General features: G+C 37.5%; 1 protein-coding gene across 45 annotated transcripts in view; it reads left to right on the top strand.

Moving 5' to 3' along the window:
- Window positions 1-15,694, top strand: part of ZBTB20 (zinc finger and BTB domain containing 20) — an 825,041-nt gene that overhangs the window by 151,891 nt on the left and 657,456 nt on the right. For 24 of the 45 annotated variants that reach the window (XR_014077377.1, XR_014077378.1, XR_014077376.1 and 21 more), the window contains one exon: window positions 2,381-2,420. The exons of the other annotated variants lie outside the window; for them this stretch is intronic. The gene's annotated coding sequence lies outside the window, so the exon portion shown is untranslated. The remainder of the gene's footprint in view (window positions 1-2,380; window positions 2,421-15,694) is intronic. 45 annotated transcript variants of the gene reach the window in all.

The raw sequence follows: 15,694 nt of genomic DNA on the forward strand, positions 1-15,694 counted from the left end.
TTCTATCTTTCATCTAGTTTGGTCAGCTTTTAATTATCAAAATTTCCCTAAGTATCTGCGTATTTGAAGTGAGAGAAAGAGAAAACCCCATCAGTAGAATCTGCCATAGTTACTGAAATTATTATCATTTCATAATAAACTGTCTTTACTTCTAGTATGTCCAATAGGATCTTCCCCTTAATCTTTATTAAAGTTGTTTACAGTGTGGTTATCCCCTCATAGAAAATGTACAGTAATTATGTTAATATATCTAACACTTAACTTAAATCATGTTGCCCTAATTCTTCAGTGGTTGTCATACTTCTGTGTCACATCAATAATCATATGAAATTTTTTTCAAAGAGAATATCCTTTAATAGTTAACATCATGCAATGAGTATTTGTGTGTGTGTGTGTGTATGTAATGGAAGAGAGGGAGAGGAAGATAAAAAGAGATGTTCAAGAGTTTAGGTGGAAAAAGAGACTATTAGACTATTATGAAGAAAAAGATAGTTTAGGAGAGGAGGGGAGCTGGGAAGAGCATGGGAGTGGGTGAGGTTGTATTGATAAGACAGCTTGTACCTAAACAAGACAAATCTTTGGCAAGGTTAGTTTAATTCTTTCCAGTGAGGCAGATGAACTGTAGCAGAGGCAATAAACTATTCTAATTCCAATCTGCTCTCCCCTTCAACTCGTTAAATCTGACTTCTTTTCACATGCAGCTAAACTGGTGCTATTTGCCAATACCTGAGTGAAGTTGAGAGGTTTGCACTTACACTTAATTTTTTAGCACTTTACAATTTGCACTGTACTCATGTCTATGGGAGAAAATTGTTCCCTCTGAGTACAGAGTAAGTGACTGTCATGTTGATTGTGTGTGAAAGCTCCTATTCTATCATGTGATATTAACAGGAACCAAGTATCAGCAAACCTGTGTTCTTTTGGAACTGCTTTTCTTCAGCATTCTCTATTTGTAGCAAGAACATAGGTAATAAAGTTATTCAGGTTTCACAAGTGAGACAGGAACATTTCATCCATTTTTGCAAATATTGCAACATTTTGTGATTCTCCTTCATATCAGGAAAGAGAAAAAAATCTTTCCAATTATTTCTTTAATGGATCAGTTACTTTATGGAGCTTTTGAAAATGTTATTTTTCAGATAGGTTCAACAATCTTATTCCTATTGTGTAATTTAGAGGTAAGCTCTCCCCATTCATCTTACCTGGGAAGGTCAAGCATTTTATAACCTCAAAAAACCTGATCCTTATTTTGAACAGACAATTACCTAAATGTTCCCATTATTTAAAAAGGATATTGCAACCATCTCAAGATTTACTTTTACTAGAATTCTCAAGTGTTTTCATTTATTGAATACTGACTCCAACTGAAGCAGCTTTTATAACACTGTCTAAAATCTTATATTTTCTTATTATATCTTAAAATTCATGATTATATGACATGCTACATGCTGATGTAACTAAACTGTAAACTTTCATTTAGACATTATAACTTTAACATTTGTGCAAAAGCCTATTTGAAGCTTAAAAATATTTTGACACCATAGCTTCTAGAGATTTACGTGGCCAGAACAGATAAAGCAGAATTGGATGGTGAAAAGATAGAGTGCAATTTATTGGTTATCACAAACAGAAGGGCTGATAACTTAATGAAAACTGATTGGCAGTAGAATTTATCATAGCAACTGCAGTACAGAGAATAGCAAGTGATAATGCTACTAATTAATAAATAATGCATCTCATGACAATGTAGATCAATGTACTATCATTTAGAATGTTTGCAACCAAGTTTTATTCGTGTTGCTACTTTGATGTTGGAATACAATTTTTAGAAGTATAAAATGAGTTTAAAATATCTTTTGAGATGGCTATCATCCAGAATCAGGTAAAGGAGTATTTAGTACTTCATTTTTAAGGAGGTTTATTCTAATTGTGAAATTTAGAAGACCTGAAAGATTTTGAGTAAGAAACAATTCTTGTAATGAATGTAACAAAAATGTAACTTGAAAAGGTTTGACAATATTTTCAATAAAGTACTGGAAGAAAAATCAGTAAACATCTTGAAGACAAAGGAATCATGAGCAATGAACAAGATGAATTTATTACAAACAAATCATGTCTGACAAAATTAATAGTTGTTAAAATAGAATTACAGAAGCATGGATAAAGGGAATGCATTTTTTAACTTCGATTAAAATTTTGTTGTACCTTTTCAAAAATAATTTTAAAATTAGAATACAAATAGTCTAATGCATTGAATATTTTTTAAATTAATTTTTATCAGAGTATAGTTGCTTTACAGTGTCATGTTAGTTTCTACTGTACAGTGAATCAGCTATACATATATATTTGTCCTCTCTTTTTGGATTTCCTTCCCATTTAGGTCATCACAGAGCACTGGGTAAAGCTTCCTGAGCTATACGGTAGGTTCTCATTAGTTGCCTATTTTATATATAGTATCAATAGTATGTATATGTCAGTCACAATGGATTAAATATTTATGGAAAGACAATGAATCTACCTAAGGCCAAAATGAAGTGCCAAAAATATACCCAAATTGGGATAAGGTGACGGGGACAAGGGTGTCCTAAAAGGTTTGGGTCCCCCATAATCTCTATTGATCCCTCCAAGTACTCATACAATTCACGTAAAAGCAATATGCATATCACATAACAATGGCTTCTAATAGGAGTCCTCCAAGAGTCTCTTCTAATCCCTGGAGGCTCAGCTGGTAAAGAATCCACCTGCAGTGTGGGAGACCTGGGTTCGATCCCTGGGTTGGGAAGATCCCCTGGAGAAGGGACTGGCTACCCACTCCAGTATTCTGGCCTGGAGAATTCCATGGACTATACAGTCCATGGGGTCACAAAGAGTTGGACACGACTGAAGGACTTTCACTTTTCATATGTTCTCCCTATAGAAGAATTCCAGAGGCTTTATTTATGGCTTTGGATCAATGGTCAATAAATCTCTTACTCTCTCTTTTGTTTGTCTTTATTGAGGTATAGTTGACATATAATGTTATATTATTTCATATAACATAATTGTTTGATAGGTGTTGCAGCGATAAAGAAGCTGTCTGCCAATGCAGGAGATGCCAGAGACATGGGTTTGATCCTTGGGTCAGAAAGATCCCCTGGAGGAGGAAATGGCAACCCACTCCAGTGTTCATGCCTGGAAAATCCATGGATAGAGGAGCTTGGCGGTGTCCCATCCATGGAGTCACAAAAGATCAGGCATGACTGAGCACACTTGCACACACACTTGTGTATGTCACAAATTGACCACCACAGTAAGTCTAATTAACATCCATCATCCCACATAGTTACAGTTTTTTTCCTTATACTTTTAAGATACATTCTCTTGGCAAGTTTTAAGTATACAATACAGTAGTATTAACTATATTAATATAGTCACTATGACATGCATTACATTCCCAGGTCTTATTTATTTTATAACTGCAAGTTTGTATCTTTTGACCACCTTCACCCATTTGACCACCCCAGCCCCTGCCTCTGGCAACTACTAATCTGTTCTCTGTATCTACAGTAAAATTTTTAAATTCCATAAGATATCCGTGAGACCATATGATATTTGTCTTTCTGTCTGACTTGTTTCATTTAGCATAATGCCCTTAACCATTCATGTTGTCACAAATGGCAATTTCCTTCTTATTGCTGAATAATATTCCATTGTATATATAAACCAGTTTTTTAAAAATCCATTCATCCATTGTTGAGTACTCACATTGTTTCCAAGTTTTGGCTGTTGTAAATGATACTGCAATGAGCATGGGGGTGCAGATACCTTTTCAAGGTATTGTTTTCATTTCCTGTAGATCAGTTCAGTTCAGTTCAATTGCTCAGTCATGTCCAACTCTTTGCAACCCCATGAACTGCAGCACGCCAGGCCTCCCTGTCCATCACCAACTCCCGGAGTTTACCCAAATTCATGTCCATTGAGTTGGTGATGCCATCCAACCATCTCATCCTCTGTCGTCCCCTTCTCCTCCTGCCTTCAATCTTTCCCAGAATCAAGGTCTTTTCAAATGAGTCAGCTCTTCGCATCAGGTGGTCAAAATATTGGTGTTTCAGCTTCAACATCAGTCCTTCCAATGAACACCCAGGGCTGATCTCCTTTAGGATGGACTGGTTGGTTCTCCTTGCAGTCCAAGAGACTCTCAAGAGTCTTCTCCAACACCACAGTTCAAAAGCATCGATTCTTCAGCGCTCAGCTTTCTTTATAGTCCAACTCTCACATCCATACATGACTACTGGAAAAACCATAGCCTTGACTAGACGGATGTTTTTTGGCAAAGTAATCTCTCTGCTTTTTAATATGCTATCTAGGTTGGTCATAACTTTCCTTCAGAAATGGAATTGCTAGACTATATGGTAGTTCTGTTTTTTAATTTTTTGAGAAACCTTCATGTTTTCCTTAGTGGCTATACCAATTTTCATTTCTATCAACAATGCATAAAAGTTCCCTTTTCTCCAACACTTATTATTTCTTGACTTTTTGATAATTGCTATTTTGATAGCTGTGACATATTTCATTGTGTTTTTTGTTTGTTTCTTTTGGAGCAGAGAAAGGTTTATTGCAAGGGGCAAGCAAGGAGAAGAGGTAGCATATTCTCAAAAGACCTGAAGTTCATGATGATTTTTAGGGAAGTCTTTAAAGGCACATTTGGGGTGATGACTTCAAGGGTTTTGACTTTCTTCTGATTGGTTGGTGATGAGGTAACAGGGTGGTGTTCCGGGAATTTCAGTCATGAACCTCTGGTTCCTACTAGTCTAGGATCTAAGCATGATGTCACTATCCTCCACCTCGGTGAGGCCCTTAGTTCCTATGGGCTTGGAAAGTTTCCCATGGAAGCAGGAAGCAACTGCAGCTCACCCTGGTGATGTAAACACTGTCAGCAGCCATTCCTGGGAGTTTCTTCCACCATGTGGACACTGGTATTTGTGGGTGCCACCACAGAATGTCATTGTAGTTTTGATTTTCATTTTCCTTGATGATCCCACTCTCTGTTTCTTAAATAAAGTTTTATTGAAATACATGCATCCTTGTTTATAAATTCATTGCCTTTGGCTGCTTTCCTGCTCCAATGGCAGAGTTGAGTATTTGAGACAGAAACCATATGACCTACAAAACTTGAAATATTAATCATTTTGCTTTTTATAGTTTGCTGACTCCTGGTTTAAATGAATTTTTTTAACCCTTAGAAGCATTAGAATTGTTGTCATGTCTGGGCATAGGTAGAATATTTATACATTTGTTTAAAGGAGTAAGTGAATTTGTACATGTCACTACTCTCAGGGTTTAGTTTTACTCTAAATCTTCTATGTTTCATCCATTTCAGGAGAGTCCAAAATGAGATATGTGACACTGTCACTGCCTTCACTAAGTTCCATTCAACTGTTCTTAACATCATCAAAGTTGATGATGATATAGCAATAAGCTTAATGGGGGAATGTGAAAGGAACTATGACTGAGAAAAATAATGCTGTTTGTGTTAAGTATCAAGACATTTTAAGTCTTATACTGTAAAAAACTATTTTGTTTAGAAATCTTGCAAAGTAAGTGTCATCAAATTTATCTTAGACTTTTCTCCCAATGTACTTATATTGGGAGCAGAGCATTCCTCAGCTTGTGATTAAACTGAACAAAAAATCACCTGTACATGGTAGATGCTTGATAAATATTTATGGCTTGAATATTAACTTCATAATTGCTTTTTTATGTTTGTTTATTCATACCTCGAATATCTGAGTGCTTACTGTGTGCCAGGCATAATGCCCTGGAGCAAGTGATTTGGCAGTGAAAAGTGTGTATGACCATGACCATGCGTGCATGCTAAACCCCATGGACTGTAGCCTACCAAGCTCCTCTGCCCATGGGATTTTTCCAGGCAAGAATACTGCTGTGGGTTGCCATTTCCTTCTCTAGGGGATCTTCCTGACCCAAGGATTAAAGCTGTGTCTCTTGTGTCTCCTGCAATGGCAGGCAGATTCTTCACCACCGTGCCACTTGGAAAGTATGTAGCTAAGTGATAGGGTTCCGAATGTGTGGGCAATGAATGAGTTTATAAATAAAAAAAGAAAGAGTGCAGAGAGATAAAGAATGACTTGGGTCAGAAAGGGTGGATAATGGGGTTAAGAGTAACAAGGTGCCATTTGAATTAAGACTGAATGATGAGAAGGGGGAGCCATCATGAAATAATCTGGGAGAAGAGCCGTTAGAAGAACAAGTTCAAAAGTCCCAAACAGTTGTGACCTCACAAAATAATAGAAAGAAGATCAGTGTATCTGGGTGACCCTAGCAACAGAGTTTGTGTGTGTGTGTGTGTGTGTGTGTGTGTGTGTGTGTGTGTGTGTGTGTATGTTGTGTTAAGATCCACCATGTTTTGTGTCTGTGGAAGAGTGTTAGTAGAAACAGGGTAGTCTTCTGTTTCTTGGGTACCCAAAGAATCAGTGATTTCTAAACAGATATGTCATTTTTTTGAGCTAAAATGTAGTGATTAAGTTCATTTTGTTTGACTCAATATTGGCTGAATCCAAGAGAAGGTCATGTGTAGGTATCTGGATAGGAATAAGAGCAGAGTGGGAAGGGCAAAGAATTCACATAGCATTTTGGAGAAACTAGAGGTTACAACTTGGTTCTTTGATTCCAAGACTCTGTAGATTTCAGTTATATGAAAACTCCTAGACACATTGTAGGCTCACATAAACATTTGCTGAATAAATGTATAATGTTTTGAATTCTTATTTGATAAGGTTAGAGGGTTTCTGTAATATTTCTGTAATATTTGGAAAAGAGGATGCATAATGGAACCAGATTATGGAGGACTCCAAAAACCAAGAAGAAAGGAATTGATATTTTAAGTGGTTGGGAATCATTATAGGGAATAAGATAATAACTGGATGATTTCTAAATGTTTGTTTTATTATGATATGTAGGATATTTTAAAGAGAAAGGAACCAAGTTCAGTTCAGTTCAGTTCAGTCGCTCAGTCGTGTCCGACTCTCTGCGACCCCATGAACCGCAGCACGCCAGGCCTCCCTGTCCATCACCAACTCCCGGAGTCTACCCAAACCCATGTCCATCGAGTCGGTGATGCCATCCAACCATCTCATCCTCCGTCAGCCCCTTCTCCTCCCGCCCCCAATCCTAACCAGCATTAGGGTCTTTTCCAATGAGTCAACCCTTCACATGAGGTGGCCAAAGTATTGGAGTTTCAGCTTCAACATCAGACCTTCCAATGAACACCCAGGATTGATCTCTTTTACAATGGATTGATTGGATCTCCTTGCAGTCCAGGGGACTCTCAAGAGTCTTCTCCAACACCACAGTTCAAAAGCATCAATTCTTCAGCGCTCAGCTTTCTTCACTATCCAACTCTCACATCCATACATGACCACTGGAAAAACCATAGCCTTGACTAGACGGACGTTTGTTGGCAAAGTAATGTCTCTGCTTTTAAATATGCTATCTAGGTTGGCCATAACCTTCCTTCCAAGGAGTAAGCGTCTTTTAATTTCATGGCTGCAGTCACCATCAGCAGTGATTCTGGAGCCCCAAAAAATAAAGTCTGACACTGTTTCCACTGTTTCCCCATCTATTTCCCATGAAGTGATAGGACCAGATGCCATGATCTTAGTTTTCCAAACGTTGAGCTTTAAGCCAACTTTTTCACTCTCCTCTTTCACCTTCATCAAGAGGCTGTTTAGTTCTTCTTCACTTTCTGCCATAAGGGTGGTGTCATCCGCATATCTGAGGTTATTGATATTTCTCCTGGCAATCTTGATTCCAGCTTGTGTTTCTTCCAGCCCAGCGTGTCTCATGATGTACTCTGCATATAAGTTAAATAAGTAGGGTGACAATATCCAGCCTTGATGTACTCCTTTTCCTATTTGGAATCAGTCTGTTGTTCCATGTCCAGGTCTAACTGTTGCTTCCTGACCTGCATGCAGGTTTCTCAAGAGACAGGTCAGATGGTCTGGTATTCCCATCTCTTTCAGAATTTTACAAGACCTTCTAGAACTAACACCCAAAAAAGATGTCCTTTTCATTATAGGGGACTGGAATGCAAGAGTAGGAAGTCAAGAAACACCTGGCGTAACAGGCAAGTTTGGCCTTGGAGTACAGAATGAAGCAGGGCAAAGGCTAATAGAGTTTTGCCACGAGAACGCACTGGTAATAGCAAACACCCTATTCCAACAACACAAGAGAAGACTCTACACGTGGACATCACCAGATGGTCAACACCGAAATCAGATTGATTATATTCTTTGCAGCCAAAGGTGGAGAAGCTCTATACAGTCAGCAAAAACAAGACCAGGAGCAGACTGTGGCTCAGATCATGAACTGCTTATTGCCAAATTCAGACTTAAATTGAAGAAAGTAGGGAAAACCACTTGTCCATTCAGGTATGACCTAGATCAAATCCCTTATGAGTATACAGTGGAAGTGACAAATAGATTTAAGGGACTAGACCTGATAGACAGAGTGCCTGATGAACTATGGACAGAGGTTCGTGACATTGTACAGGAGACAGGGATCAAGAAAATCCCCATGGAAAAGAAATGCAAAAAAGCAAAATGTCTGTCTGAGGAGGCCTTACAGATAGCTGGGAAGAGAAGAGAAGCGAAAAGCAAAGGAGAAAAGGAAAGATATTCCCATCTGAATGCAGAGTTCCAAAGAATAGCAAGGAGAGATAAGAAAGCCTTCCTCAGCGATCAGTGCAAAGAAATAGAGGAAAACAACAGATTGGGAAAGACTAGAGATCTCTTCAAGAAAATTAGAGATACCAAAGGAACATTTCATGCAAAGATAGGCTCGATAAAGGACAGAAGTGGTATGGACCTAACACACAGAAGAACTGTACGAAAAAGATCTTCATGACCCAGATAATCACAATGGTGTGATCACTCACCTAGAGCCAGACATCCTGGAATGTGAAGTCAAGTGGGCCTTAGAAAGCATCACTACGAACAAAGCTAGTGGAGGTGATGGAATTCCAGTTGAGCTATTTCAAATCTCAAAGGTGATGCTGTGAAAGTGCTGCACTCAATATGCCAGCAAATTTGGAAAACTCAGCAGTGGCCACAGGACTAGTAAAGGCCAGTTTTCGTTCCAATCCCAAAGAAAGGCAATGCCAAAGAATGCTCAAACTACTGCACAATTGCACTCATCTCACATGCTAGTAAAGTAATGCTCAAAATTCTCCAAGCCAGGCTTCAGCAATACGTGAACTGTGCAATTCCAGATGTTCAAGCTGGTTTTAGAAAAGGCAGAGGAACCAGAGATCAAATTGCCAATATCCTCTGGATCATCAAAAAAGCGAGAGAGTTCCAGAAAAACATCTATTTCTGCTTTATTGACTCTGCCAAAGCCTTTGACTGTGTGGATCACAATAAACTGTGGAAAATTCTGAAAGAGATGGGAATACCAGACCATCTGACCTGTCTCTTGGGAAAGATGATATTTTATTCCAGGAATACTTTCTATTTTAACCAAGGTCTCATTCTCGGCATGGTTTGGCTACATTGCAGTCAGTTACTTCACACAAGTCCCTGGGTCCAATAAAGTAAAGCTGTCTCAATTACCAAGGTTCTTTCTTGTTATGTAGTCTTGCATCTGTATTTTTATTTGCCTTATGCTGTAACTTCTTTCCTATCTATCTGATCTTTAACCATTTTTCAGGACTCCGAAAGGCCTTATTGTATCCTTTTATATTTGTCTCTCAGTGGTACCTGCTTGATTGTATTTATATGTGGGGAGTAGGTCAATAAAAATTAATTGGAACAAGTATATAATGGAAAACATTCCTGTGCCAACTAAGGATGGGATTTTCTTCTTTCTTTTCTTTTTTCTTCCTTCTTTCCTTCCTTCTTCTCTTTCTTTCATTAGTTATCAGCCTTAGCTTTTAATGGAACTACTGAAAATGTGAAGGTTGGTATACCAAAAGCAAATCTGAGAAACAAAGTGGCCACTATCTCTGGGAACTCTCAATCTGTCAGTGAGAAAGATAGGCCAAGACAAGTTTCATCTTGTGGCAGGTTTGACCACAGACTTTGGTTTGTTCCTGTCTGCAGACAATTTAGGAACAACAGACAGTCTTCCCTTTGGGAACTATTATGATAATATAACCCACTTCTCTTATTGCCTTAGTTGGCCCTCACTATGTATAATCATTCAATTTTGTATCTCACCAGAGCTATTTCCAAAAAGGAAATGAGGGGTCAGCTTTTGCTGTAGGGTTCTGCATTTACTGAGGTAATGGTGTCTTGTTTTTCCTCTGGGTAGTTGACTCTGGAAAATTTACAAGGGTGTATAACTGTCGCAAAAGTGGTGTGAGTTTTGTCAGCAACTTATGAACAATTTCCCAAGTGACTATTTCTGGGCACAACACTGTGAATGTTTCTTGTATGGTAGTGAAAATATGGACTGGTGCTAAATATAAAACCACACAAGATAACCTTTAATCTCATGAAGAATTGAAACCTGGAAATGTAGTATGGTTTGTAGGAGTAGAAACTCTGCAGAAAAATTGAATGGGTGAGAATCCTAGTTTGGCCACTCAGTAGAGATGATCTTTGTCAAATGTTTTAATCTCTTTGTGTTTCAGTTTACACATCAATAAAATAGGGATATATCTGATATTGAGGTAGCTACCTCCTAGAAGTGTTTTTTTTTTTTATATTAAGTAAATATGCATTAAAGTACTTACAACAAAACCTGAGTATAGGAAATGCTTATGTGTTTGCACTAAGATACTAAATTACAGATACCAAGGGAATATTTCAGGCAAACATGGGCACAATAAAGGACAGAAATGGTATGGACCTAACAGAAGCAGAAGATATTAAGAAGAGGTGGCAAGACTAAACAGAAGAGCTATACAAAAAAGATCTTCATGACCCATGTAACCACGATGGTGTGATCACACCTAGAGCCAGACATCCTGTAATACGAAGTCAAGTGAGCCTTAGGAAGCTCACTGGGAACAAAGCTAGTTGAGGTGATGGAATTTCAGTTGAGCTATTTCAAATCCTAAAAGATAATGCTGTGAAAGTGCTACACTCAATATGCCAGCAAATTTGGAAAACAGCAGTGGCCACAGGACTGAAAAAGGTCAGTTTTCATTCCAGTCCCAAAGAAAGGCAATGCCAAGAATGCTCTAATTACTGCACAATTGCACTAATCTCACACACTAGTAAAGTAATGCTCAAAATTCTCCAAGCCAGGCTTCAACAGTACGTGAACCATGAACTTCCAGATCTTCAAGCTGGATTTAGAAGAGGCAGAGGAACCAGAGATCAAATTGCCAACATCCGCTGGATCATCGAAAAAGCAAGAGAGTTCCAGAAAAACATCTATTTCTGCTTTATTGACTACGTCAAGTCTTTGACTGTGTGGATCACAACAAACTATGGAAAATTCTGAAAGAGATGGGAATACCAGACCACCTGACCTGCCTCTTGAGAAACCTGTATGCAGGTCAGGAAGCAACAGTTAGAACTGGACATGGAACAACAGACTGGTTCCAAATCAGGAAAGCAGTATGTCAAAGCTGTATATTGTCACCCTGCTTATTTAACTTATATGCAGAGTACATCATGCAAAATGCTGGGCTGGATGAAGCACAAGCTGAAATCAGGATTGTTGGGAGAAATATCAATAATCTGAGATATGCAGATAACACCACCCTATGGCAGAAAGTGAAGAAGAACTAAGGAGCCTCTTGATGAAAGTGAAAGAGGAGAGTGAAAAAGTTGGCTTAAAGCTCAACATTCAGAAAACTAAGATCATGGCATCTGGTCCCATCACTTCATGGCAAATAGATGGGGAAACAATGGAAACAGTGACAGACTTTGTTTTTTTGGGCTCCAAAATCACTGCATATGGTGACTGCAGTCATGAAATTAAAAGATGGTTGTTCCTTGGAAAAAAAACTATGACCAACCTAGACAACATATTAAAAAGGACAGACATTACTCTGCCAACAAAGGTATGTCTAGCCAAAGCTATGGTTTTTCCAGTAGTCATATATGGATATGAGAGTTGTACTATAAAGAAAGCTAAGTGCCGAAGAATTGATACTTTTGAACTGTGGTGTTGTAGAAGACAGTTGAGAGTCCCTTGGACTGAAAGGAGATCCAACCAATCAATCCTAATGGAAATCTGCCCTGAATGTTCATTGGAAGGGCTGATGTTGAAGCTGAAACTCCAATACTTTGGCCATCTGACATGAAGAACTGACTCATTTGAAAAGACCCTGATGCTGGGAGAGATTGAAGGCAGGAGGAGAAGGGGATTCCCGCCAGAGATTGAGATGGTTGGATGGCATCACTGACTGGATTGACATGAGTTTGTGTAAGCTCCGGAGTTTGTGATGGACACGGAAGCCTGGCATGCTGCAGTCCATGGGGTCGCAGAGAGTCAGACACGACTGAGCGACTGAACTGCATGTTTGCTGTTAAGTGATAATCTTTAGAAGAGTAAAAATTAATTAACTCTCTCTTTGACCCCACTTTCTCTAAGAATTACTAAAGTATAAGAAACTTGTTGTCATTTCTAGAATGTGGAATGGCTTGAAAACAGCACTGTTTTGTTTTAAAGCTCAAAGCAATTGTCCTTAACCGAGACATTATTTAACCTTAGATTAAGATTAAATTAAGCAGAACTGTTTTTATACTCCTCTCTTTTAAGACAGCCTTCAGAATGGGAGAAAATAATAGCAAACGAAGCAACAGACAAACAATTAATCTCAAAAATATACAAGCAACTTCTGCAGCTGAATTCCAGAAAAATAAACGACCCAATCAAAAAATGGGCCAAAGAACTAAACAGACATTTCTCCAAAGAAGACATACAGATGGCTAACAAACACATGAAAAGATGCTCAACATCACTCATTATTAGAGAAATGCAAATCAAAACCACAATGAGGTATCATTTCACACCAGTCAGAGTGGCTGTTATCCAAAAGTCTACAAGCAATAAATGCTGGAGAGGGTGTGGAGAAAAGGGAACCCTCTTACACTGTTGGTGGGAATGCAAACTAGTACAGCCACTATGGAGAACAGTGTGGAGATTCCTTAAAAAACTGGGAATAGAACTGCCATATGACCCAGCAATCCCACTGCTGGGCATATACACCGAGGAAACCAGAATTGAAAGAGACACGTGTACCCCAATGTTTATCGCAGCACTGTTTACAATAGCCAGGACATGGAAGCAACCTAGATGTCCATCAGCAGACAAATGGATAAGGAAGCTGTGGTACATATACACAATGGAATATTACTCAGCCATTAAAAAAAATACATTTGAATCGGTTCTACTGAGATGGATGAAACTGGAGCCCATTATACAGAGTGAAGTAAGCCAGAAAGAAAAACACCAATACAGTATACTAATGCATATATATGGAATTTGAAAGATGGTAACGATAACCCTATATGCGAGACAGAATAAGAGACACAGATGCATAGAACAATTTTATGGACTCTGAGGGAGAAGGTGAGGGTGGGACGTTCTGAGAGAATAGCATTGAAACATGTATATTATCATATGTGAAACAGAACACCATTCCATGTTCGATACATGAGACAAATGCTCAGGGCTGGGGCAATGGGATGACCCAGAGGGATGGGATGGGGAGGGAGGTGGGTGGGGGGTCCAGGAAGGGGAACACATGTAAACCCATGGCTGATTCATGGCAATGTATGGCAAAAACTATGACAATATTGTAAAGTAATTAACCCCCAACTAAAATAAATAAATTTATAAAAAAAATAAAATAAAATAAAAGCATATAAATACATTCAAAAAAAAAAAAGGAGACAGCTCATAAGTTAATAGTTCACTATTACAGATGTTTTCAAAAAGCAACTTTAAAGATTCTTGTTGTGTCTTGAGGTCACTTTGTAGTCAGTACAATCTCCTATGTCTAACTATTTAGAATTCTGTAAAATTAGAAGACAAATGTTCTTTATGTGGGTTTTTGTTGTCCTAGAAATTTTATTCAAAATTCTGTGAACATATACACTTTTCGAGAGAAAGAGATTCTTGGTTTTTACCATCATCTCAGAGGGACTTATGATCCCCCAAAGAGTAACAACCATCCTCTGAAGTAATATAAACTTTTTGTCTTTAGTGAAGATAAGAGTGTGATACCCTATTTACAGAGGCAGCAAAACCTTATAGTATATTTTAGATTTTTAGTTTAAAAGGATCAAAATGAAAATTTTATTCTCTCTGGTGAACTTTAAGCTAGTCAGAAAATTTAATTAACCAGAATTCCAGGTGATCAATGTTTACTTGTTTCAGACAGCAATCATTCTTCAGTATATCAGCTGAGTATGTATTTTGTCCTGAGAAAATGGTGATTTTTTGTCTATTGTTCATTTTTTTTTCTTATCCTAGTTTCAGAATTATTAACACTTGCAGTAGTTGCATAAGTATATATTTCTTATACTTAGGAGTAAAGCATTATATGAATGTTTGCTTCAAACCATTATTATATCAATCTCACTAATATAATTTAGTACAGAATATTTCTACTCATTCTGTCCAAATGTACTGTGGAATAAAGTATCTGAAACAGGACAATGGGAAGTTAGAAGAAAGGGAATTTTACTAGACTCTGAAATGTTCAAAATGTGTTGTATTTCTTATGTACTTATGCAAATATTTAAATTCACATTTACCTTGGTGTTTTTAATTGCTTTTATCAAAATGGCTTGATAGAATATTTTTAAATAATTGTTTTATGAATCCTTGGAAAAGGTACACATTCCAAGCTCAAAAACTTTAAAGTTTTTAATTGAAGGAGATTAAGTAAATAATTCAGAAATGCATTCTGTTTACCTGTTAATAATTAAGCAGGTTAGACTATGTACTTTTTATAGTCATGGAGTTTTAATTTATTTATTTGTTGGTGTGTTGGTTTTTAAGAATTTATTTAAGGCATTCTGCTATTGGGAAATAAAAATAAACAGAGTGAAGCTATCCATAATAAAAGAAATGGCTTGGGTTACTTTTAAAGAGACAAGTGAGGGGAAAAAGAAATTGATTGGGTTTTAGGGTTAAAAGCAGTATTTAGTACATAATCTTTCTGAACTTCTCCCCTCTATTTGGAAGGGAAACTGAAATACCTAACAGGAAGAATAATTGGGTTAAGTGAATGACCTTTTGTTGTTGCCCTAGAGCTCTGGCTCATTGGAATTTGATTTTAGGTGGCTTTAGTGTAGGATTTAGCCAGGTCATTTTTATAGATTCTTGGAGAAGTCTACCATAGAACTTATCAGATTTTTCTGGTGTTTTAAAAACTCTGATAATACCCAAAGCCAGATTGAATACCACTACCTTCAGAAGCACCATTATGGATTAACTAGAACTAAATTAGTGTTATCTAGTCTTAGAATATATCTTATCCTCTTGACCATGTATGTATAGGTTCTTTCTTTCTGATGTTATTTAAGTACTGTAAATTGGTTTTCATTTGGGGTCTTTGATCAGATACAACCAAAATTTGTATTTCATTTTTTATTTAATGATGAATACATGTTTTCTGTAATTACTGATAAGTCTTTAACGGTTTCTATTCATTTTGTCCCAACATACCATTTGCTTAGTTTGAATTTTTACTTATTCGAAATTATACTACTCCTACCTCCAAAACTGCTTC

Source organism: Giraffa tippelskirchi, chromosome 2 (genome assembly GCF_054371585.1).
Source record: "Giraffa tippelskirchi isolate mGirTip1 chromosome 2, T2T-mGirTip1v1.2.pri, whole genome shotgun sequence".
NCBI lineage: Eukaryota > Metazoa > Chordata > Mammalia > Artiodactyla > Giraffidae > Giraffa > Giraffa tippelskirchi.